Raw genomic sequence first — 24,282 nt, 5'->3', positions numbered from 1 at the left:
AACAACATCAATGGCAAGTCAACAGTTTTCTATTTTACTACTTTTGATGGGACCATCATACAACAGTCTTCAACCAACAAACCAATTGGTCAAGAACATTCTTGTTATCAACCATCTTTGGCTGGTTTTGTAGGTTTTCAATTAGACTATGGTGAGGAAGGACCTAAATAAGTTATGGAGAGCAAATAAATTCCTTATGCAAATTAGTTTGGAAATTAGACCATGTGATTGGTTGATGCAATTCTCATTAGGGATGACCATCGATGTTTATAAAACATCGATAGATTATGGTTGATGTTCATAGTTTTTACATCGATGGGGGAGAACCAGATGGTTTCCCACCATCAATGTCAAGCTAAAACGAAAAGATTTGTTGTGCTATCTCCTGGGACATGGAATATAGCTCCACCCCCTGAAACATGTGAAGCCCCGCCCCCGTGTTCTGATTGGCCCACGGTCCAGTCAGTCAAATACAATGGATGACCACCTATAGGTAACAACATCGATGGCAAAGGCAACAATGGCCATCACTAACACTCATTCAAAACAATCCATTCCGATTGGTTTATGCACTGTCAGTCAACAGTTTTCTATTTTACTACTTTAGCTGGGACCATCATGTGATAGTCTTCAACCAGCAAGACAATCAGTCATGAATGTTCTTGTCACCCACCATCTTTGGCTAGTTTTGTAGGTTTTCAATAAGACTAGGGTGAGGAAAGACCTAAGTAAGTTATAGAGAGCAAAGAAAGCCCTTATGCAAAATAGTTTAGAAATTAGACCATCTGATTGGTTGATGCAATACTCATTAGGGATGGCCATCGATGTTTATAAAACATCTATAGGTTATGGTCGATGTTCAATAGTTTTGACATCGATGGGGGAGAACCAGATGGTTTCACACCATCAATGTCAAGCTCAAACTACTAGTTTTGTTTTGCTATTTCCTGGGACACTGAGCATAGCTCCACCCACGACACCAGTGAAGCCCCGCCCCCATATTCTGATTGGCCCACAGGACAGTCCATCAAATACAATGGATGACCACCAATATGAAACAACATCAATGGCAAGTCAACAGTTTTCTATTTTACTACTTTTGATGGGACCATCATACAACAGTCTTCATCCAACAAACCAATTGGTCAAGAACATTCTTGTTATCAACCATCTTTGGCTGGTTTTGTAGGTTTTCAATTAGACTATGGTGAGGAAGGACCGAAATAAGTTATGGAGAGCAAATAAATTCCTTATGCAAATTAGTTTGGAAATTAGACCATGTGATTGGTTGATGCAATTCTCATTAGGGATGACCATCGATGTTTATAAAACATCGATAGATTATGGTCGATGTTCATAGTTTTTTCATCGATGGGGGAGAACCAGATGGTTTCCCACCATCAATGTCAAGCTAAAACGAAAAGATTTGTTGTGCTATCTCCTGGGACATGGAATATAGCTCCACCCCCTGAAACATGTGAAGCCCCGCCCCCGTGTTCTGATTGGCCCACGGTCCAGTCAGTCAAATACAATGGATGACCACCTATAGGTAACAACATCGATGGCAAAGGCAACAATGGCCATCACTAACACTCATTCAAAACAATCCATTCCGATTGGTTTATGCACTGTCAGTCAACAGTTTTCTATTTTACTACTTTAGCTAGGACCATCATGTGATAGTCTTCAACCAGCAAGACAATCAGTCATGAATGTTCTTGTCACCCACCATCTTTGGCTAGTTTTGTAGGTTTTCAATAAGACTAGGGTGAGGAAAGACCTAAGTAAGTTATAGAGAGCAAAGAAAGCCCTTATGCAAATTAGTTTAGAAATTAGACCATCTGATTGGTTGATGCAATACTCATTAGGGATGGCCATCGGCCATCGGCCATCGATGTTTATAAAACATCTATAGGTTATGGTCGATGTTCAATAGTTTTGACATCGATGGGGGAGAACCAGATGGTTTCACACCATCAATGTCAAGCTCAAACTACCAGTTTTGTTTTGCTATTTCCTGGGACACTGAGCATAGCTCCACCCACGACACCAGTGAAGCCCCGCCCCCATATTCTGATTGGCCCACAGGACAGTCCATCAAATACAATGGATGACCACCGATATGAAACAACATCAATGGCAAGTCAACAGTTTTCTATTTTACTACTTTTGATGGGACCATCATACAACAGTCTTCATCCAACAAACCAATTGGTCAAGAACATTCTTGTTATCAACCATCTTTGGCTGGTTTTGTAGGTTTTTAATTAGACTATGGTGAGGAAGGACCGAAATAAGTTATGGAGAGCAAATAAATTCCTTATGCAAATTAGTTTGGAAATTAGACCATGTGATTGGTTGATGCAATTCTCATTAGGGATGACCATCGATGTTTATAAAACATCGATAGATTATGGTCGATGTTCATAGTTTTTTCATCGATGGGGGAGAACCAGATGGTTTCCCACCATCAATGTCAAGCTAAAACGAAAAGATTTGTTGTGCTATCTCCTGGGACATGGAATATAGCTCCACCCCCTGAAACATGTGAAGCCCCGCCCCCGTGTTCTGATTGGCCCACGGTCCAGTCAGTCAAATACAATGGATGACCACCTATAGGTAACAACATCAACGGCAAAGGCAACAATGGCCATCACTAACACTCATTCAAAACAATCCATTCCGATTGGTTTATGCACTGTCAGTCAACAGTTTTCTATTTTACTACTTTAGCTGGGACCATCATGTGATAGTCTTCAACCAGCAAGACAATCAGTCATGAATGTTCTTGTCACCCACCATCTTTGGCTAGTTTTGTAGGTTTTCAATAAGACTAGGGTGAGGAAAGACCTAAGTAAGTTATGGAGAGCAAATAAAGCCCTTATGCAAATTAGTTTAGAAATTAGACCATCTGATTGGTTGATGCAATACTCATTAGGGATGGCCATCGGCCATCGGCCATCGATGTTTATAAAACATCTATAGGTTATGGTCGATGTTCAATAGTTTTGACATCGATGGGGGAGAACCAGATGGTTTCACACCATCAATGTCAAGCTCAAACTACTAGTTTTGTTTTGCTATTTCCTGGGACACTGAGCATAGCTCCACCCACGACACCAGTGAAGCCCCGCCCCCATATTCTGATTGGCCCACAGGACAGTCCATCAAATACAATGGATGACCACCGATATGAAACAACATCAATGGCAAGTCAACAGTTTTCTATTTTACTACTTTTGATGGGACCATCATACAACAGTCTTCATCCAACAAACCAATTGGTCAAGCACATTCTTGTTATCAACCATCTTTGGCTGGTTTTGTAGGTTTTCAATTAGACTATGGTGAGGAAGGACCGAAATAAGTTATGGAGAGCAAATAAATTCCTTATGCAAATTAGTTTGGAAATTAGACCATGTGATTGGTTGATGCAATTCTCATTAGGGATGACCATCGATGTTTATAAAACATCGATAGATTATGGTCGATGTTCATAGTTTTTTCATCGATGGGGGAGAACCAGATGGTTTCCCACCATCAATGTCAAGCTAAAACGAAAAGATTTGTTGTGCTATCTCCTGGGACATGGAATATAGCTCCACCCCCTGAAACATGTGAAGCCCCGCCCCCGTGTTCTGATTGGCCCACGGTCCAGTCAGTCAAATACAATGGATGACCACCTATAGGTAACAACATCGATGGCAAAGGCAACAATGGCCATCACTAACACTCATTCAAAACAATCCATTCCGATTGGTTTATGCACTGTCAGTCAACAGTTTTCTATTTTACTACTTTAGCTGGGACCATCATGTGATAGTCTTCAACCAGCAAGACAATCAGTCGTGAATGTTCTTGTCACCCACCATCTTTGGCTAGTTTTGTAGGTTTTCAATAAGACTAGGGTGAGGAAAGACCTAAGTAAGTTATGGAGAGCAAAGAAAGCCCTTATGCAAATTAGTTTAGAAATTAGACCATCTGATTGGTTGATGCAATACTCATTAAGGATGGCCATCGACCATCGATGTTTATAAAACATCAATAGGTTATGGTCGATGTTCAATAGTTTTGACATCGATGGGGGAGAACCAGATGGTTTCACACCATCAATGTCAAGCTCAAACTACTAGTTTTGTTTTGCTATTTCCTGGGACACTGAGCATAGCTCCACCCACGACACCAGTGAAGCCCCGCCCCCATATTCTGATTGGCCCACAGGCCAGTCCATCAAATACAATGGATGACCACCAATATGTAACAAGATCAATGGCAAGTCAACAGTTTTTTATTTCACTACTTTTGATGGGACCATCATACAACAGTCTTCAACCAACAAACCAATTGGTCAAGAACATTCTTGTTATCAACCATCTTTGGCTGGTTTTTTTTAGGTTTTCAATTAGACTATGGTGAGGAAGGACCGAAATAAGTTATGGAGAGCAAATAAATTCCTTATGCAAATTAGTTTGGAAATTAGACCATGTGATTGGTTGATGCAATTCTCATTAGGGATGACTATCGATGTTTATAAAACATCGATATATTATGGTCGATGTTCATAGTTTTCACATCGATGGGGGAGAACCAGATGGTTTCCCACCATCAATGTCAAGCTAAAACGAAAAGATTTGTTGTGCTATCTCCTGGGACATGGAATATAGCTCCACCCCCTGAAACATGTGAAGCCCCGCCCCCGTGTTCTGATTGGCCCACGGTCCAGTCAGTCAAATACAATGGATGACCACCTATAGGCAACAATGGCCATCACTAACACTCATTCAAAACAATCCATTCCGATTGGTTTATGCACTGTCAGTCAACAGTTTTCTATTTTACTACTTTAGCTGGGACCATCATGTGATAGTCTTCAACCAGCAAGACAATCAGTCGTGAATGTTCTTGTCACCCACCATCTTTGGCTAGTTTTGTAGGTTTTCAATAAGACTAGGGTGAGGAAAGACCTAAGTAAGTTATGGAGAGCAAAGAAAGCCCTTATGCAAATTAGTTTAGAAATTAGACCATCTGATTGGTTGATGCAATACTCATTAGGGATGGCCATCGGCCATCGATGTTTATAAAACATCTATAGGTTATGGTCGATGTTCAATAGTTTTGACATCGATGGGGGAGAACCAGATGGTTTCACACCATCAATGTCAAGCTCAAACTACTAGTTTTGTTTTGCTATTTCCTGGGACACTGAGCATAGCTCCACCCATGACACCAGTGAAGCCCCGCCCCCATATTCTGATTGGCCCACAGGCCAGTCCATCAAATACAATGGATGACCACCGATATGTAACAACATCAATGGCAAGTCAACAGTTTTCTATTTTACTACTTTTGATGGGACCATCATACAACAGTCTTCAACCAACAAACCAATTGGTCAAGAACATTCTTGTTATCAACCATCTTTGGCTGGCTTTGTAGGTTTTCAATTAGACTATGGTGAGGAAGGACCTAAATAAGTTATGGAGAGCAAATAAATTCCTTATGCAAATTAGTTTGGAAATTAGACCATGTGATTGGTTGATGCAATTCTCATTAGGGATGACCATCGATGTTTATAAAACATCGATAGATTATGGTCGATGTTAATAGTTTTTACATCGATGGGGGAGAACCAGATGGTTTCCCACCATCAATGTCAAACTAAAACGAAAAGATTTGTTGTGCTATCTCCTGGGACATGGAATATAGCTCCACCCCCTGAAACATGTGAAGCCCCGACCCCGTGTTCTGATTGGCCCACGGTCCCGTCAGTCAAATACAATGGATGACCACCTATAGGTAACAACATCTATAGCAAAGGCAACAATGGCCATCACTAACACTCATTCAAAACAATCCATTCCGATTGGTTTATGCACTGTCAATCAACAGTTTTCTATTTTACTACTTTAGCTGGGACCATCATGTGATAGTCTTCAACCAGCAAGACAATCAGTCGTGAATGTTCTTGTCACCCACCATCTTTGGCTAGTTTTGTAGGTTTTCAATAAGACTAGGGTGAGGAAAGACCTAAGTAAGTTATGGAGAGCAACGAAAGCCCTTATGCAAATGAGTTTAGAAATTTGACCATCTGATTGGTTGATGCAATACTCATTAAGGATGGCCATCGGCCATCGATGTTTATAAAACATCTATAGGTTATGGTCGATGTTCAATAGTTTTGACATCGATGGGGGAGAACCAGATGGTTTCACACCATCAATGTCAAGCTCAAACTACTAGTTTTGTTTTGCTATTTCCTGGGACACTGAGCATAGCTCCACCCACGACACCAGTGAAGCCCCGCCCCCATATTCTGATTGGCCCACAGGACAGTCCATCAAATACAATGGATGACCACCGATATGAAACAACATCAATGGCAAGTCAACAGTTTTCTATTTTACTACTTTTGATGGGACCATCATACAACAGTCTTCATCCAACAAACCAATTGGTCAAGAACATTCTTGTTATCAACCATCTTTGGCTGGTTTTGTAGGTTTTCAATTAGACTATGGTGAGGAAGGACCGAAATAAGTTATGGAGAGCAAATAAATTCCTTATGCAAATTAGTTAGGAAATTAGACCATGTGATTGGTTGATGCAATTCTCATTAGGGATGACCATCGATGTTTATAAAACATCGATAGATTATGGTCGATGTTCATAGTTTTTTCATCGATGGGGGAGAACCAGATGGTTTCCCACCATCAATGTCAAGCTAAAACGAAAAGATTTGTTGTGCTATCTCCTGGGACATGGAATATAGCTCCACCCCCTGAAACATGTGAAGCCCCGCCCCCGTGTTCTGATTGGCCCACGGTCCAGTCAGTCAAATACAATGGATGACCACCTATAGGTAACAACATCAATGGCAAAGGCAACAATGGCCATCACTAACACTCATTCAAAACAATCCATTCCGATTGGTTTATGCACTGTCAGTCAACAGTTTTCTATTTTACTACTTTAGCTGGGACCATCATGTGATAGTCTTCAACCAGCAAGACAATCAGTCATGAATGTTCTTGTCACCCACCATCTTTGGCTAGTTTTGTAGGTTTTCAATAAGACTAGGGTGAGGAAAGACCTAAGTAAGTTATGGAGAGCAAATAAAGCCCTTATGCAAATTAGTTTAGAAATTAGACCATCTGATTGGTTGATGCAATACTCATTAGGGATGGCCATCGATGTTTATAAAACATCTATAGGTTATGGTCGATGTTCAATAGTTTTGACATCGATGGGGGAGAACCAGATGGTTTCACACCATCAATGTCAAGCTCAAACTACTAGTTTTGTTTTGCTATTTCCTGGGACACTGAGCATAGCTCCACCCACGACACCAGTGAAGCCCCGCCCCCATATTCTGATTGGCCCACAGGACAGTCCATCAAATACAATGGATGACCACCGATATGAAACAACATCAATGGCAAGTCAACAGTTTTCTATTTTACTACTTTTGATGGGACCATCATACAACAGTCTTCATCCAACAAACCAATTTGTCAAGAACATTCTTGTTATCAACCATCTTTGGCTGGTTTTGTAGGTTTTCAATTAGACTATGGTGAGGAAGGACCGAAATAAGTTATGGAGAGCAAATAAATTCCTTATGCAAATTAGTTTGGAAATTAGACCATGTGATTGGTTGATGCAATTCTCATTAGGGATGGCCATCGATGTTTATAAAACATCGATATATTATGGTCGATGTTCATAGTTTTTTCATCGATGGGGGAGAACCAGATGGTTTCCCACCATCAATGTCAAGCTAAAACGAAAAGATTTGTTGTGCTATCTCCTGGGACATGGAATATAGCTCCACCCCCTGAAACATGTGAAGCCCCGCCCCCGTGTTCTGATTGGCCCACGGTCCAGTCAGTCAAATACAATGGATGACCACCTATAGGTAACAACATCGATGGCAAAGGCAACAATGGCCATCACTAACACTCATTTAAAACAATCCATTCCGATTGGTTTTTGCACTGTCAGTCAACAGTTTTCTATTTTACTACTTTAGCTGGGACCATCATGTGATAGTCTTCAACCAGCAAGACAATCAGTCGTGAATGTTCTTGTCACCCACCATCTTTGGCTAGTTTTGTAGGTTTTCAATAAGACTAGGGTGAGGAAAGACCTAAGTAAGTTATGGAGAGCAAAGAAAGCCCTTATGCAAATTAGTTTAGAAATTAGACCATCTGATTGGTTGATGCAATACTCATTAAGGATGGCCATCGACCATCGATGTTTATAAAACATCGATAGGTTATGGTCGATGTTCAATAGTTTTGACATCGATGGGGAAGAACCAGATGGTTTCACACCATCAATGTCAAGCTCAAACTACTAGTTTTGTTTTGCTATTTCCTGGGACACTGAGCATAGCTCCACCCACGACACCAGTGAAGCCCCGCCCCCATATTCTGATTGGCCCACAGGCCAGTCCATCAAATACAATGGATGACCACCGATATGTAACAAGATCAATGGCAAGTCAACAGTTTTCTATTTTACTACTTTTGATGGGACCATCATACAACAGTCTTCAACCAACAAACCAATTGGTCAAGAACATTCTTGTTATCAACCATCTTTGGCTGGTTTTGTAGGTTTTCAATTAGACTATGGTGAGGAAGGACCGAAATAAGTTATGGAGAGCAAATAAATTCCTTATGCAAATTAGTTTGGAAATTAGACCATGTGATTGGTTGATGCAATTCTCATTAGGGATGACTATCGATGTTTATAAAACATCGATATATTATGGTCGATGTTCATAGTTTTCACATCGATGGGGGAGAACCAGATGGTTTCCCACCATCAATGTCAAGCTAAAACGAAAAGATTTGTTGTGCTATCTCCTGGGACATGGAATATAGCTCCACCCCCTGAAACATGTGAAGCCCCGCCCCCGTGTTCTGATTGGCCCACGGTCCAGTCAGTCAAATACAATGGATGACCACCTATAGGTAACAACATCGATGGCAAAGGCAACAATGGCCATCACTAACACTCATTCAAAACAATCCATTCCGATTGGTTTATGCACTGTCAGTCAACAGTTTTCTATTTTACTACTTTAGCTGGGACCATCATGTGATAGTCTTCAACCAGCAAGACAATCAGTCGTGAATGTTCTTGTCACCCACCATCTTTGGCTAGTTTTGTAGGTTTTCAATAAGACTAGGGTGAGGAAAGACCTAAGTAAGTTATGGAGAGCAACGAAAGCCCTTATGCAAATGAGTTTAGAAATTTGACCATCTGATTGGTTGATGCAATACTCATTAAGGATGGCCATCGGCCATCGATGTTTATAAAACATCTATAGGTTATGGTCGATGTTCAATAGTTTTGACATCGATGGGGGAGAACCAGATGGTTTCACACCATCAATGTCAAGCTCAAACTACTAGTTTTGTTTTGCTATTTCCTGGGACACTGAGCATAGCTCCACCCACGACACCAGTGAAGCCCCGCCCCCATATTCTGATTGGCCCACAGGCCAGTCCATCAAATACAATGGATGACCACCGATATGTAACAACATCAATGGCAAGTCAACAGTTTTCTATTTTACTACTTTTGATGGGACCATCATACAAGTCTTCAACCAACAAACCAATTGGTCACGAACATTCTTGTTATCAACCATCTTTGGCTGGTTTTGTAGGTTTTCAATTAGACTATGGTGAGGAAGGACCGAAATAAGTTATGGAGAGCAAATAAATTCCTTATGCAAATTAGTTTGGAAATTAGACCATGTGATTGGTTGATGCAATTCTCATTAGGGATGACTATCGATGTTTATAAAACATCGATATATTATGGTCGATGTTCATAGTTTTCACATCGATGGGGGAGAACCAGATGGTTTCCCACCATCAATGTCAAGCTAAAACGAAAAGATTTGTTGTGCTATCTCCTGGGACATAGAATATAGCTCCACCCCCTGAAACATGTGAAGCCCCGCCCCCGTGTTCTGATTGGCCCACGGTCCAGTCAGTCAAATACAATGGATGACCACCTATAGGCAACAATGGCCATCACTAACACTCATTCAAAACAATCCATTCCGATTGGTTTATGCACTGTCAGTCAACAGTTTTCTATTTTACTACTTTAGCTGGGACCATCATGTGATAGTCTTCAACCAGCAAGACAATCAGTCGTGAATGTTCTTGTCACCCACCATCTTTGGCTAGTTTTGTAGGTTTTCAATAAGACTAGGGTGAGGAAAGACCTAAGTAAGTTATGGAGAGCAAAGAAAGCCCTTATGCAAATTAGTTTAGAAATTAGACCATCTGATTGGTTGATGCAATACTCATTAGGGATGGCCATCGGCCATCGATGTTTATAAAACATCTATAGGTTATGGTCGATGTTCAATAGTTTTGACATCGATGGGGGAGAACCAGATGGTTTCACACCATCAATGTCAAGCTCAAACTACTAGTTTTGTTTTGCTATTTCCTGGGACACTGAGCATAGCTCCACCCATGACACCAGTGAAGCCCCGCCCCCATATTCTGATTGGCCCACAGGCCAGTCCATCAAATACAATGGATGACCACCGATATGTAACAACATCAATGGCAAGTCAACAGTTTTCTATTTTACTACTTTTGATGGGACCATCATACAACAGTCTTCAACCAACAAACCAATTGGTCAAGAACATTCTTGTTATCAACCATCTTTGGCTGGCTTTGTAGGTTTTCAATTAGACTATGGTGAGGAAGGACCTAAATAAGTTATGGAGAGCAAATAAATTCCTTATGCAAATTAGTTTGGAAATTAGACCATGTGATTGGTTGATGCAATTCTCATTAGGGATGACCATCGATGTTTATAAAACATCGATAGATTATGGTCGATGTTAATAGTTTTTACATCGATGGGGGAGAACCAGATGGTTTCCCACCATCAATGTCAAACTAAAACGAAAAGATTTGTTGTGCTATCTCCTGGGACATGGAATATAGCTCCACCCCCTGAAACATGTGAAGCCCCGACCCCGTGTTCTGATTGGCCCACGGTCCCGTCAGTCAAATACAATGGATGACCACCTATAGGTAACAACATCTATAGCAAAGGCAACAATGGCCATCACTAACACTCATTCAAAACAATCCATTCCGATTGGTTTATGCACTGTCAATCAACAGTTTTCTATTTTACTACTTTAGCTGGGACCATCATGTGATAGTCTTCAACCAGCAAGACAATCAGTCGTGAATGTTCTTGTCACCCACCATCTTTGGCTAGTTTTGTAGGTTTTCAATAAGACTAGGGTGAGGAAAGACCTAAGTAAGTTATGGAGAGCAACGAAAGCCCTTATGCAAATGAGTTTAGAAATTTGACCATCTGATTGGTTGATGCAATACTCATTAAGGATGGCCATCGGCCATCGATGTTTATAAAACATCTATAGGTTATGGTCGATGTTCAATAGTTTTGACATCGATGGGGGAGAACCAGATGGTTTCACACCATCAATGTCAAGCTCAAACTACTAGTTTTGTTTTGCTATTTCCTGGGACACTGAGCATAGCTCCACCCACGACACCAGTGAAGCCCCGCCCCCATATTCTGATTGGCCCACAGGCCAGTCCATCAAATACAATGGATGACCACCGATATGTAACAACATCAATGGCAAGTCAACAGTTTTCTATTTTACTACTTTTGATGGGACCATCATACAAGTCTTCAACCAACAAACCAATTGGTCACGAACATTCTTGTTATCAACCATCTTTGGCTGGTTTTGTAGGTTTTCAATTAGACTATGGTGAGGAAGGACCGAAATAAGTTATGGAGAGCAAATAAATTCCTTATGCAAATTAGTTTGGAAATTAGACCATGTGATTGGTTGATGCAATTCTCATTAGGGATGACCATCGATGTTTATAAAACATCGATATATTATGGTCGATGTTCATAGTTTTTTCATCGATGGGGGAGAACCAGATGGTTTCCCACCATCAATGTCAAGCTAAAACGAAAAGATTTGTTGTGCTATCTCCTGGGACATGGAATATAGCTCCACCCCCTGAAACATGTGAAGCCCCGCCCCCGTGTTCTGATTGGCCCACGGTCCAGTCAGTCAAATACAATGGATGACCACCTATAGGTAACAACATCTATAGCAAAGGCAACAATGGCCATCACTAACACTCATTCAAAACAATCCATTCCGATTGGTTTATGCACTGTCAATCAACAGTTTTCTATTTTACTACTTTAGCTGGGACCATCATGTGATAGTCTTCAACCAGCAAGACAATCAGTCGTGAATGTTCTTGTCACCCACCATCTTTGGCTAGTTTTGTAGGTTTTCAATAAGACTAGGGTGAGGAAAGACCTAAGTAAGTTATGGAGAGCAACGAAAGCCCTTATGCAAATGAGTTTAGAAATTTGACCATCTGATTGGTTGATGCAATACTCATTAAGGATGGCCATCGGCCATCGATGTTTATAAAACATCTATAGGTTATGGTCGATGTTCAATAGTTTTGACATCGATGGGGGAGAACCAGATGGTTTCACACCATCAATGTCAAGCTCAAACTACTAGTTTTGTTTTGCTATTTCCTGGGACACTGAGCATAGCTCCACCCACGACACCAGTGAAGCCCCGCCCCCATATTCTGATTGGCCCACAGGACAGTCCATCAAATACAATGGATGACCACCGATATGAAACAACATCAATGGCAAGTCAACAGTTTTCTATTTTACTACTTTTGATGGGACCATCATACAACAGTCTTCATCCAACAAACCAATTGGTCAAGAACATTCTTGTTATCAACCATCTTTGGCTGGTTTTGTAGGTTTTCAATTAGACTATGGTGAGTAAGGACCGAAATAAGTTATGGAGAGCAAATAAATTCCTTATGCAAATTAGTTAGGAAATTAGACCATGTGATTGGTTGATGCAATTCTCATTAGGGATGACCATCGAAGTTTATAAAACATCGATAGATTATGGTCGATGTTCATAGTTTTTTCATCGATGGGGGAGAACCAGATGGTTTCCCACCATCAATGTCAAGCTAAAACGAAAAGATTTGTTGTGCTATCTCCTGGGACATGGAATATAGCTCCACCCCCTGAAACATGTGAAGCCCCGCCCCCGTGTTCTGATTGGCCCACGGTCCAGTCAGTCAAATACAATGGATGACCACCTATAGGTAACAACATCGATGGCAAAGGCAACAATGGCCATCACTAACACTCATTCAAAACAATCCATTCCGATTGGTTTTTGCACTGTCAGTCAACAGTTTTCTATTTTACTACTTTAGCTGGGACCATCATGTGATAGTCTTCAACCAGCAAGACAATCAGTCGTGAATGTTCTTGTCACCCACCATCTTTGGCTAGTTTTGTAGGTTTTCAATAAGACTAGGGTGAGGAAAGACCTAAGTAAGTTATGGAGAGCAAATAAAGCCCTTATGCAAATTAGTTTAGATATTAGACCATCTGATTGGTTGATGCAATACTCATTAGGGATGGCCATCGATGTTTATAAAACATCTATAGGTTATGGTCGATGTTCAATAGTTTTGACATCGATGGGGGAGAACCAGATGGTTTCACACCATCAATGTCAAGCTCAAACTACTAGTTTTGTTTTGCTATTTCCTGGGACACTGAGCATAGCTCCACCCACGACACCAGTGAAGCCCCGCCCCCATATTCTGATTGGCCCACAGGACAGTCCATCAAATACAATGGATGACCACCGATATGAAACAACATCAATGGCAAGTCAACAGTTTTCTATTTTACTACTTTTGATGGGACCATCATACAACAGTCTTCATCCAACAAACCAATTTGTCAAGAACATTCTTGTTATCAACCATCTTTGGCTGGTTTTGTAGGTTTTCAATTAGACTATGGTGAGGAAGGACCGAAATAAGTTATGGAGAGCAAATAAATTCCTTATGCAAATTAGTTTGGAAATTAGACCATGTGATTGGTTGATGCAATTCTCATTAGGGATGGCCATCGATGTTTATAAAACATCGATATATTATGGTCGATGTTCATAGTTTTTTCATCGATGGGGGAGAACCAGATGGTTTCCCACCATCAATGTCAAGCTAAAACGAAAAGATTTGTTGTGCTATCTCCTGGGACATGGAATATAGCTCCACCCCCTGAAACATGTGAAGCCCCGCCCCCGTGTTCTGATTGGCCCACGGTCCAGTCAGTCAAATACAATGGATGACCACCTATAGGTAACAACATCGATGGCAAAGGCAACAATGGCCATCACTAACACTCATTCAAAACAATCCATTCCGATTGGTTTTTGCACTGTCAGTCAACAGTTTTCTATTTTACTACTTTAGCTGGGACCATCATGTGATAGTCTTCAACCAGCAAGACAATCAGTCGTGAATGTTCTTGTCACCCACCATCTTTGGCTAGTTTTGTAGGTTTTCAATAAGACTAGGGTGAGGAAAGACCTAAGTAAGTTATGGAGAGCAAAGAAAGCCCTTATGCAAATTAGTTTAGAAATTAGACCATCTGATTGGTTGATGCAATACTCATTAAGGATGGCCATCGACCATCGATGTTTATAAAACATCGATAGGTTATGGTCGATGTTCAATAGTTTTGACATCGATGGGGAAGAACCAGATGGTTTCACACCATCAATGTCAAGCTCAAACTACTAGTTTTGTTTTGCTATTTCCTGGGACACTGAGCATAGCTCCACCCACGACACCAGTGAAGCCCCGCCCCCATATTCTGATTGGCCCACAGGCCAGTCCATCAAATACAGTAGGAGCAAGTTTCATCTTTGCTCATTTGGCCATGGCTAGCCATGGCTATTGTATTGTTTTCAGCTGCAATACGTATTGTATTGCAGCTGAGAACAATACAATAGCCATGGCTAGGCATGGCTAGCCATGGACAAAGGAGCAAAGATGAAACTTGCTCCTACTGTACAATGGATGACCACCGATATGTAACAAGATCAATGGCAAGTCAACAGTTTTTTATTTCACTACTTTTGATGGGACCATCATACAACAGTCTTCAACCAACAAACCAATTGGTCAAGAACATTCTTGTTATCAACCATCTTTGGCTGGTTTTGTAGGTTTTCAATTAGACTATGGTGAGGAAGGACCGAAATAAGTTATGGAGAGCAAATAAATTCCTTATGCAAATTAGTTTGGAAATTAGACCATGTGATTGGTTGATGCAATTCTCATTAGGGATGACTATCGATGTTTATAAAACATCGATATATTATGGTCGATGTTCATAGTTTTCACATCGATGGGGGAGAACCAGATGGTTTCCCACCATCAATGTCAAGCTAAAACGAAAAGATTTGTTGTGCTATCTCCTGGGACATGGAATATAGCTCCACCCCCTGAAACATGTGAAGCCCCGCCCCCGTGTTCTGATTGGCCCACGGTCCAGTCAGTCAAATACAATGGATGACCACCTATAGGTAACAACATCGATGGCAAAGGCAACAATGGCCATCACTAACACTCATTCAAAACAATCCATTCCGATTGGTTTATGCACTGTCAGTCAACAGTTTTCTATTTTACTACTTTAGCTGGGACCATCATGTGATAGTCTTCAACCAGCAAGACAATCAGTCGTGAATGTTCTTGTCACCCACCATCTTTGGCTAGTTTTGTAGGTTTTCAATAAGACTAGAGTGAGGAAAGACCTAAGTAAGTTATGGAGAGCAAAGAAAGCCCTTATGCAAATTAGTTTAGAAATTAGACCATCTGATTGGTTGATGCAATACTCATTAGGGATGGCCATCGGCCATCGATGTTTATAAAACATCTATAGGTTATGGTCGATGTTCAATAGTTTTGACATCGATGGGGGAGAACCAGATGGTTTCACACCATCAATGTCAAGCTCAAACTACTAGTTTTGTTTTGCTATTTCCTGGGACACTGAGCATAGCTCCACCCATGACACCAGTGAAGCCCCGCCCCCCTATTCTGATTGGCCCACAGGCCAGTCCATCAAATACAATGGATGACCACCAATATGTAACAACATCAATGGCAAGTCAACAGTTTTCTATTTTACTACTTTTGATGGGACCATCATACAACAGTCTTCAACCAACAAACCAACTGGTCAAGAACATTCTTGTTATCAACCATCTTTGGCTGGCTTTGTAGGTTTTCAATTAGACTATGGTGAGGAAGGACCTAAATAAGTTATGGAGAGCAAATAAATTCCTTATGCAAATTAGTTTGGAAATTAGACCATGTGATTGGTTGATGCAATTCTCATTAGGGATGACCATCGATGTTTATAAAACATCGATAGATTATGGTCGATGTTCATAGTTTTTACATCGATGGGGGAGAACCAGATGGTTTCCCACCATCAATGTCAAACTAAAACGAAAAGATTTGTTGTGCTATCTCCTGGGACATGGAATATAGCTCCAACCCCTGAAACATGTGAAGCCCTGACCCCGTGTTCTGATTGGCCCACGGTCCAGTCAGTCAAATACAATGGATGACCACCTATAGGTAACAACATCGATGGCAAAGGCAACAATGGCCATCACTAACACTCATTCAAAACAATCCATTCCGATTGGTTTATGCACTGTCAATCAACAGTTTTCTATTTTACTACTTTAGCTGGGACCATCATGTGATAGTCTTCAACCAGCAAGACAATCAGTCGTGAATGTTCTTGTCACCCACCATCTTTGGCTAGTTTTGTAGGTTTTCAATAAGACTAGGGTGAGGAAAGACCTAAGTAAGTTATGGAGAGCAAAGAAAGCCCTTATGCAAATTAGTTTAGAAATTAGACCATCTGATTGGTTGATGCAATACTCATTAGGGATGGCCATCGGCCATCGATGTTTATAAAACATCTATAGGTTATGGTCGATGTTCAATAGTTTTGACATCGATGGGGGAGAACCAGATGGTTTCACACCATCAATGTCAAGCTCAAACTACTAGTTTTGTTTTGCTATTTCCTGGGACACTGAGCATAGCTCCATCCACGACACCAGTGAAGCCCCGCCCCCATATTCTGATTGGCCCACAGGCCAGTCCATCAAATACAATGGATGACCACCGATATGTAACAACATCAATGGCAAGTCAACAGTTTTCTATTTTACTACTTTTGATGGGACCATCATACAAGTCTTCAACCAACAAACCAACTGGTCAAGAACATTCTTGTTATCAACCATCTTTGGCTGGTTTTGTAGGTTTTCAATTAGACTATGGTGAGGAAGGACATAAATAAGTTATGGAGAGCAAATAAATTCCTTATGCAAATTAGTTTGGAAATTAGACCGTGTGATTGGTTGATGCAATTCTCATTAGGGATGGCCATCGATGTTTATAAAACATCGATAGATTATGGTCGATGTTCATAGTTTTTACATCGATGGGGGAGAACCAGATGGTTTCCCACCATCAATGTCAAGCTAAAACGAAAAGATTTGTTGTGCTATCTCCTGGGACATGGAATATAGCTCCACCCCCTGAAACATGTGAAGCCCCGCCCCCGTGTTATGATTGGCCCACGGTCCAGTCAGTCAAATACAATGGATGACCACCTATAGGTAACAACATCGATGGCAAAGGCAACAATGGCCATCACTAACACTCATTCAAAACAATCCATTCCGATTGGTTTATGCACTGTCAGTCAACAGTTTTCTATTTTACTACTTTAGCTGGGACCATCATGTGATAGTCTTCAACCAGCAAGACAATCAGTCGTGAATGTTCTTGTCACCCACCATCTTTGGCTAGTTTTGTAGGTTTTCAATAAGATTAGGGTGAGGAAAGACCTAAGTAAGTTATGGAGAGCAAATAAAGCCCTTATGCAAATTAGTTTAGAAATTAGACCATCTGATTGGTTGATGCAATACTCATTAGGGATGGCCATCGATGTTTATAAAACATCTATAGGTTATGGTCGATGTTCAATAGTTTTGACATCGATGGGGGAGAACCAGATGGTTTCACACCATCAATGTCAAGCTCAAACTACTAGTTTTGTTTTGCTATTTCCTGGGACACTGAGCATAGCCCCGCCCCCATATTCTGATTGGCCCACAGGCCAGTCCATCAAATACAATGGATGACCACCGATATGTAACAACATCAATGGCAAGTCAACAATTTTCTATTTTACTACTTTTGATGGGACCATCATACAACAGTCTTCAACCAACTAACCAGTTGGTCAAGAACATTCTTGTTATCAACCATCTTTGGCTGGTTTTGTAGGTTTTCAATTAGACTATGGTGAGGAAGGACCTAAATAAGTTATGGAGAGCAAATAAATTCCTTATGCAAATTAGTTTGGAAATTAGACCATGTGATTGGTTGATGCAATACTCATTAGGGATGACCATCGATGTTTATAAAACATCGATAGATTATGGTCGATGTTCATAGTTTTTACATCGATGGGTGAGAACCAGATGGTTTCGGACCATCAATGTCAAGCTAAAATGAAAAGATTTGTTGTGCTATCTCCTGGGACATGGAATATAGCTCCACCCTCTGAAACATGTGAAGCCCCGCCCCCGTGTTCTGATTGGCCCACGGTCCAGTCAGTCAAATACAATGGATGACCACCTATAGGTAACAACATCGATGGCAAAGGCAACAATGGCCATCACTAACACTCATTCAAAACAATCCATTACGATTGGTTTATGCACTGTCAGTCAACAGTTTTCTATTTTACTACTTTAGTTGGAACCATCATGTGATATTCTTCAACCAGCAAGACAATCAGTCGTTAATGTTCTTGTCACCCACCATCTTTGGCTAGTTTTGTAGGTTTTCAATAAGACTAGGGTGAGGAAAGACCTAAGTAAGTTATGGAGAGCAAAGAAAGCCCTTATGCAAATTAGTTTAGAAATTAGATCATCTGATTGGTTGATGCAATACTCATTAGGGATGGCCATCGGCCATCGATGTTTATAAAACATCTATAGGTTATGGTCGATGTTCAATAGTTTTGACATCGATGGGGGAGAACCAGATGGTTTCACACCATCAATGTCAAGCTCAAACTACTAGTTTTGTTTTGCTATTTCCTGGGACACTGAGCATAGCTCCACCCACGACACCAGTGAAGCCCCGCCCCCATATTCTGATTGGCCCACAGGCCAGTCCATCAAATACAATGGATGACCACCGATATGTAACAACATCAATGGCAAGTCAACAGTTTTCTATTTTACTACTTTTGATGGGACCATCATACAACAGTCTTCAACCAACAAACCAATTGGTCAAGAACATTCTTGTTATCAACCATCTTTGGCTGGTTTTGTAGTACCCCTTTCACATCGCACTTTTAAAACGGTATATTGCCGTTTTTTTCCCTTTTTAAAACGTTTAAGCCTGCACTGTGAATGCACCACAGCCAATTTACCGTTTCAAGTTAACTGGCATTTCGAACCGTGTAAAAAGCAGAGTCCTACACGGTTCCTTGCCTTTTTTTGTGCAATGTGAATGTGTACAGTTTGTCTGAAACGGTATTTCAGGCAAACAACACAAGCACAGGCACAATTTGTGGCGCCCCCTCCCCTCCTATATGTCACACAGGACACACAATCACACTAGAACCCGTTACACAAAATCTCCGGGCATACCACTGCTATACAATAGGTGCACGCCAGTGGTGTCCAGGTGTGCACCACTGGCGCAGCACCTCTACGGGACACCCCCGTGACCAGCTTCTGTCCCCCCAGTCGTTGTCCCCCCCCCTGTACCTGTGCTCCGGCGATCGGTAAGCCGGAGCTCCCGCCCGCCAGCCAGCCCAGCCGACAGCCTGTCACTCGTCAGGAAAATGCAAGAGCGCATATGACAGGCAAAAGGCACACATAGCACTTGAAACGTGTTCTGGATGAAACGTTTCAAGTGCTATGTGAATGACACTTAACCGGTATTTAAAACAGTAATCTGGGTCACTGTTAAGGCTCTGACCCGTTTTAATTACCGTTTTAAAATACCGGTCTTTAAACAGTGTCTGCGATGTGAAAGGGGTATAGGTTTTCAATTAGACTATGGTGAGGAAGGACCTAAATAAGTTATGGAGAGCAAATAAATTCCTTATGCAAATTAGTTTGGAAATTAGACCATGTGATTGGTTGATGCAATACTCATTAGGGATGACCATCGATGTTTATAAAACATCGATAGATTATGGTCGATGTTCATAGTTTTTACATCGATGGGGGAGAACCAGATGGTTTCCCACCATCAATGTCAAGCTAAAACGAAAAGATTTGTTGTGCTATCTCCTGGAACATGGAATATAGCTCCACCCCCTGAAACATGTGAAGCCCCGCCCCCGTGTTCTGATTGGCCCACAGTCCAGTCAGTCAAATACAATGGATGACCACCTATAGGTAACAACATCGATGGCAAAGGCAACAATGGCCATCACTAACACTCATTCAAAACAATCCATTCCTATTGGTTTATGCACTGTCAATCAACAGTTTTCTATTTTACTACTTTAGCTGGGACCATCATGTGATAGTCTTCAACCAGCAAGACAATCAGTCGTGAATGTTCTTGTCACCCACCATCTTTGGCTAGTTTTGTAGGTTTTCAATAAGACTAGGGTGAGGAAAGACCTAAGTAAGTTATGGAGAGCAAAGAAAGCCCTTATGCAAATTAGTTTAGAAATTAGATCATCTGATTGGTTGATGCAATACTCATTATGGATGGCCATCGGCCATCAATGTTTATAAAACATCTATAGGTTATGGTCGATGTTCAATAGTTTTGACATCGATGGGGGAGAACCAGATGGTTTCACACCATCAATGTCAAGCTCAAACTACTAGTTTTGTTTTGCTATTTCCTGGGACACTGAGCATAGCTCCACCCACGACACCAGTGAAGCCCCGCCCCCATATTCTGATTGGCCCACAGGCCAGTCCATCAAATACAATGGATGACCACCGATATGTAACAACATCAATGGCAAGTCAACAGTTTTCTATTTTACTACTTTTGATGGGACCATCATACAACAGTCTTCAACCAACAAACCAATTAGTCAAGAACATTCTTGTTATCAACCATCTTTGGCTGGTTTTGTAGGTTTTCAATTAGACTATGGTGAGGAAGGACCTAAATAAGTTATGGAGAGCAAAGAAAGCCCTTATGCAAATTAGTTTAGAAATTAGACCATCTGATTGGTCGATGCAATACTCATTAGGGATGGCCATCGGCCATCGATGTTTATAAAACATCTATAGGTTATGGTCGATGTTCAATAGTTTTGACATCGATGGGGGAGAACCAGATGGTTTCACACCATCAATGTCAAGCTCAAACTACTAGTTTTGTTTTGCTATTTCCTGGGACACTGAGCATAGCTCCACCCACGACGCCCCACCCCCATATCCTGATTGGCCCACAGGCCAGTCCATCAAATACAATGGATGACCACCGATATGTAACAACATCAATGGCAAGTCAACAGTTTTCTATTTTACTACTTTTGATGGGACCATCATACAACAGTCTTCAACCAACAAACCAATTGGTCAAGAACATTCTTGTTATCAACCATCTTTGGCTGGTTTTGTAGTACCCCTTTCACATCGCACTTTTAAAACGGTATATTGCCGTTTTTTTCCCTTTTTAAAACGTTTAAGCCTGCACTGTGAATGCACCACAGCCAATTTACCGTTTCAAGTTAACTGGCATTTCGAACCGTGTAAAAAGCAGAGTCCTACACGGTTCCTTGCCTTTTTTTGTGCAATGTGAATGTGTACAGTTTGTCTGAAACGGTATTTCAGGCAAACAACACAAGCACAGGCACAATTTGTGGCGCCCCCTCCCCTCCTATATGTCACACAGGACACACAATCACACTAGAACCCGTTACACAAAATCTCCGGGCATACCACTGCTATACAATAGGTGCACGCCAGTGGTGTCCAGGTGTGCACCACTGGCGCAGCACCTCTACGGGACACCCCCGTGACCAGCTTCTGTCCCCCCAGTCGTTGTCCCCCCCCCTGTACCTGTGCTCCGGCGATCGGTAAGCCGGAGCTCCCGCCCGCCAGCCAGCCCAGCCGACAGCCTGTCACTCGTCAGGAAAATGCAAGAGCGCATATGACAGGCAAAAGGCACACATAGCACTTGAAACGTGTTCTGGATGAAACGTTTCAAGTGCTATGTGAATGACACTTAACCGGTATTTAAAACAGTAATCTGGGTCACTGTTAAGGCTCTGACCCGTTTTAATTACCGTTTTAAAATACCGGTCTTTAAACAGTGTCTGCGATGTGAAAGGGGTATAGGTTTTCAATTAGACTATGGTGAGGAAGGACCTAAATAAGTTATGGAGAGCAAATAAATTCCTTATGCAAATTAGTTTGGAAATTAGACCATGTGATTGGTTGATGCAATACTCATTAGGGATGACCATCGATGTTTATAAAACATCGATAGATTATGGTCGATGTTCATAGTTTTTACATCGATGGGGGAGAACCAGATGGTTTCCCACCATCAATGTCAAGCTAAAACGAAAAGATTTGTTGTGCTATCTCCTGGAACATGGAATATAGCTCCACCCCCTGAAACATGTGAAGCCCCGCCCCCGTGTTCTGATTGGCCCACAGTCCAGTCAGTCAAATACAATGGATGACCACCTATAGGTAACAACATCGATGGCAAAGGCAACAATGGCCATCACTAACACTCATTCAAAACAATCCATTCCTATTGGTTTATGCACTGTCAATCAACAGTTTTCTATTTTACTACTTTAGCTGGGACCATCATGTGATAGTCTTCAACCAGCAAGACAATCAGTCGTGAATGTTCTTGTCACCCACCATCTTTGGCTAGTTTTGTAGGTTTTCAATAAGACTAGGGTGAGGAAAGACCTAAGTAAGTTATGGAGAGCAAAGAAAGCCCTTATGCAAATTAGTTTAGAAATTAGATCATCTGATTGGTTGATGCAATACTCATTATGGATGGCCATCGGCCATCAATGTTTATAAAACATCTATAGGTTATGGTCGATGTTCAATAGTTTTGACATCGATGGGGGAGAACCAGATGGTTTCACACCATCAATGTCAAGCTCAAACTACTAGTTTTGTTTTGCTATTTCCTGGGACACTGAGCATAGCTCCACCCACGACACCAGTGAAGCCCCGCCCCCATATTCTGATTGGCCCACAGGCCAGTCCATCAAATACAATGGATGACCACCGATATGTAACAACATCAATGGCAAGTCAACAGTTTTCTATTTTACTACTTTTGATGGGACCATCATACAACAGTCTTCAACCAACAAACCAATTAGTCAAGAACATTCTTGTTATCAACCATCTTTGGCTGGTTTTGTAGGTTTTCAATTAGACTATGGTGAGGAAGGACCTAAATAAGTTATGGAGAGCAAAGAAAGCCCTTATGCAAATTAGTTTAGAAATTAGACCATCTGATTGGTCGATGCAATACTCATTAGGGATGGCCATCGGCCATCGATGTTTATAAAACATCTATAGGTTATGGTCGATGTTCAATAGTTTTGACATCGATGGGGGAGAACCAGATGGTTTCACACCATCAATGTCAAGCTCAAACTACTAGTTTTGTTTTGCTATTTCCTGGGACACTGAGCATAGCTCCACCCACGACGCCCCACCCCCATATCCTGATTGGCCCACAGGCCAGTCCATCAAATACAATGGATGACCACCGATATGTAACAACATCAATGGCAAGTCAACAGTTTTCTATTTTACTACTTTTGATGGGACCATCATACAACAGTCTTCAACCAACAAACCAATTGGTCAAGAACATTCTTGTTATCAACCATCTTTGGCTGGTTTTGTAGGTTTTCAATTAGACTATGGTGAGGAAGGACCTAAATAAGTTATGGAGAGCAAATAAATTCCTTATGCAAATTAGTTTGGAAATTAGACCATGTGATTGGTTGATGCAATTCTCATTAGGGATGACCATCGATGTTTATAAAACATCGATATATTATGGTCGATGTTCATAGTTTTTACATCGATGGGGGAGAACCAGATGGTTTCCCACCATCAATGTCAAGCTAAAACGAAAAAAATTGTTGTGCTATCTCCTGGGACATGGAATATAGCCCCGCCCCCGTGTTCTGATTGGCCCACGGTCCAGTCAGTCAAATAAAATGGATGACCGCCTATAGGTAACAACATCGATGGCAAAGGCAACAATGGCCATCACTAACACT

Source organism: Crinia signifera, chromosome 4, assembly GCF_055691185.1.
Source record: "Crinia signifera chromosome 4, ASM5569118v1, whole genome shotgun sequence".
Classification (NCBI taxonomy): Eukaryota; Metazoa; Chordata; class Amphibia; order Anura; family Myobatrachidae; genus Crinia; species Crinia signifera.
Note: the sequence above shows the minus strand (reverse complement) of the source record.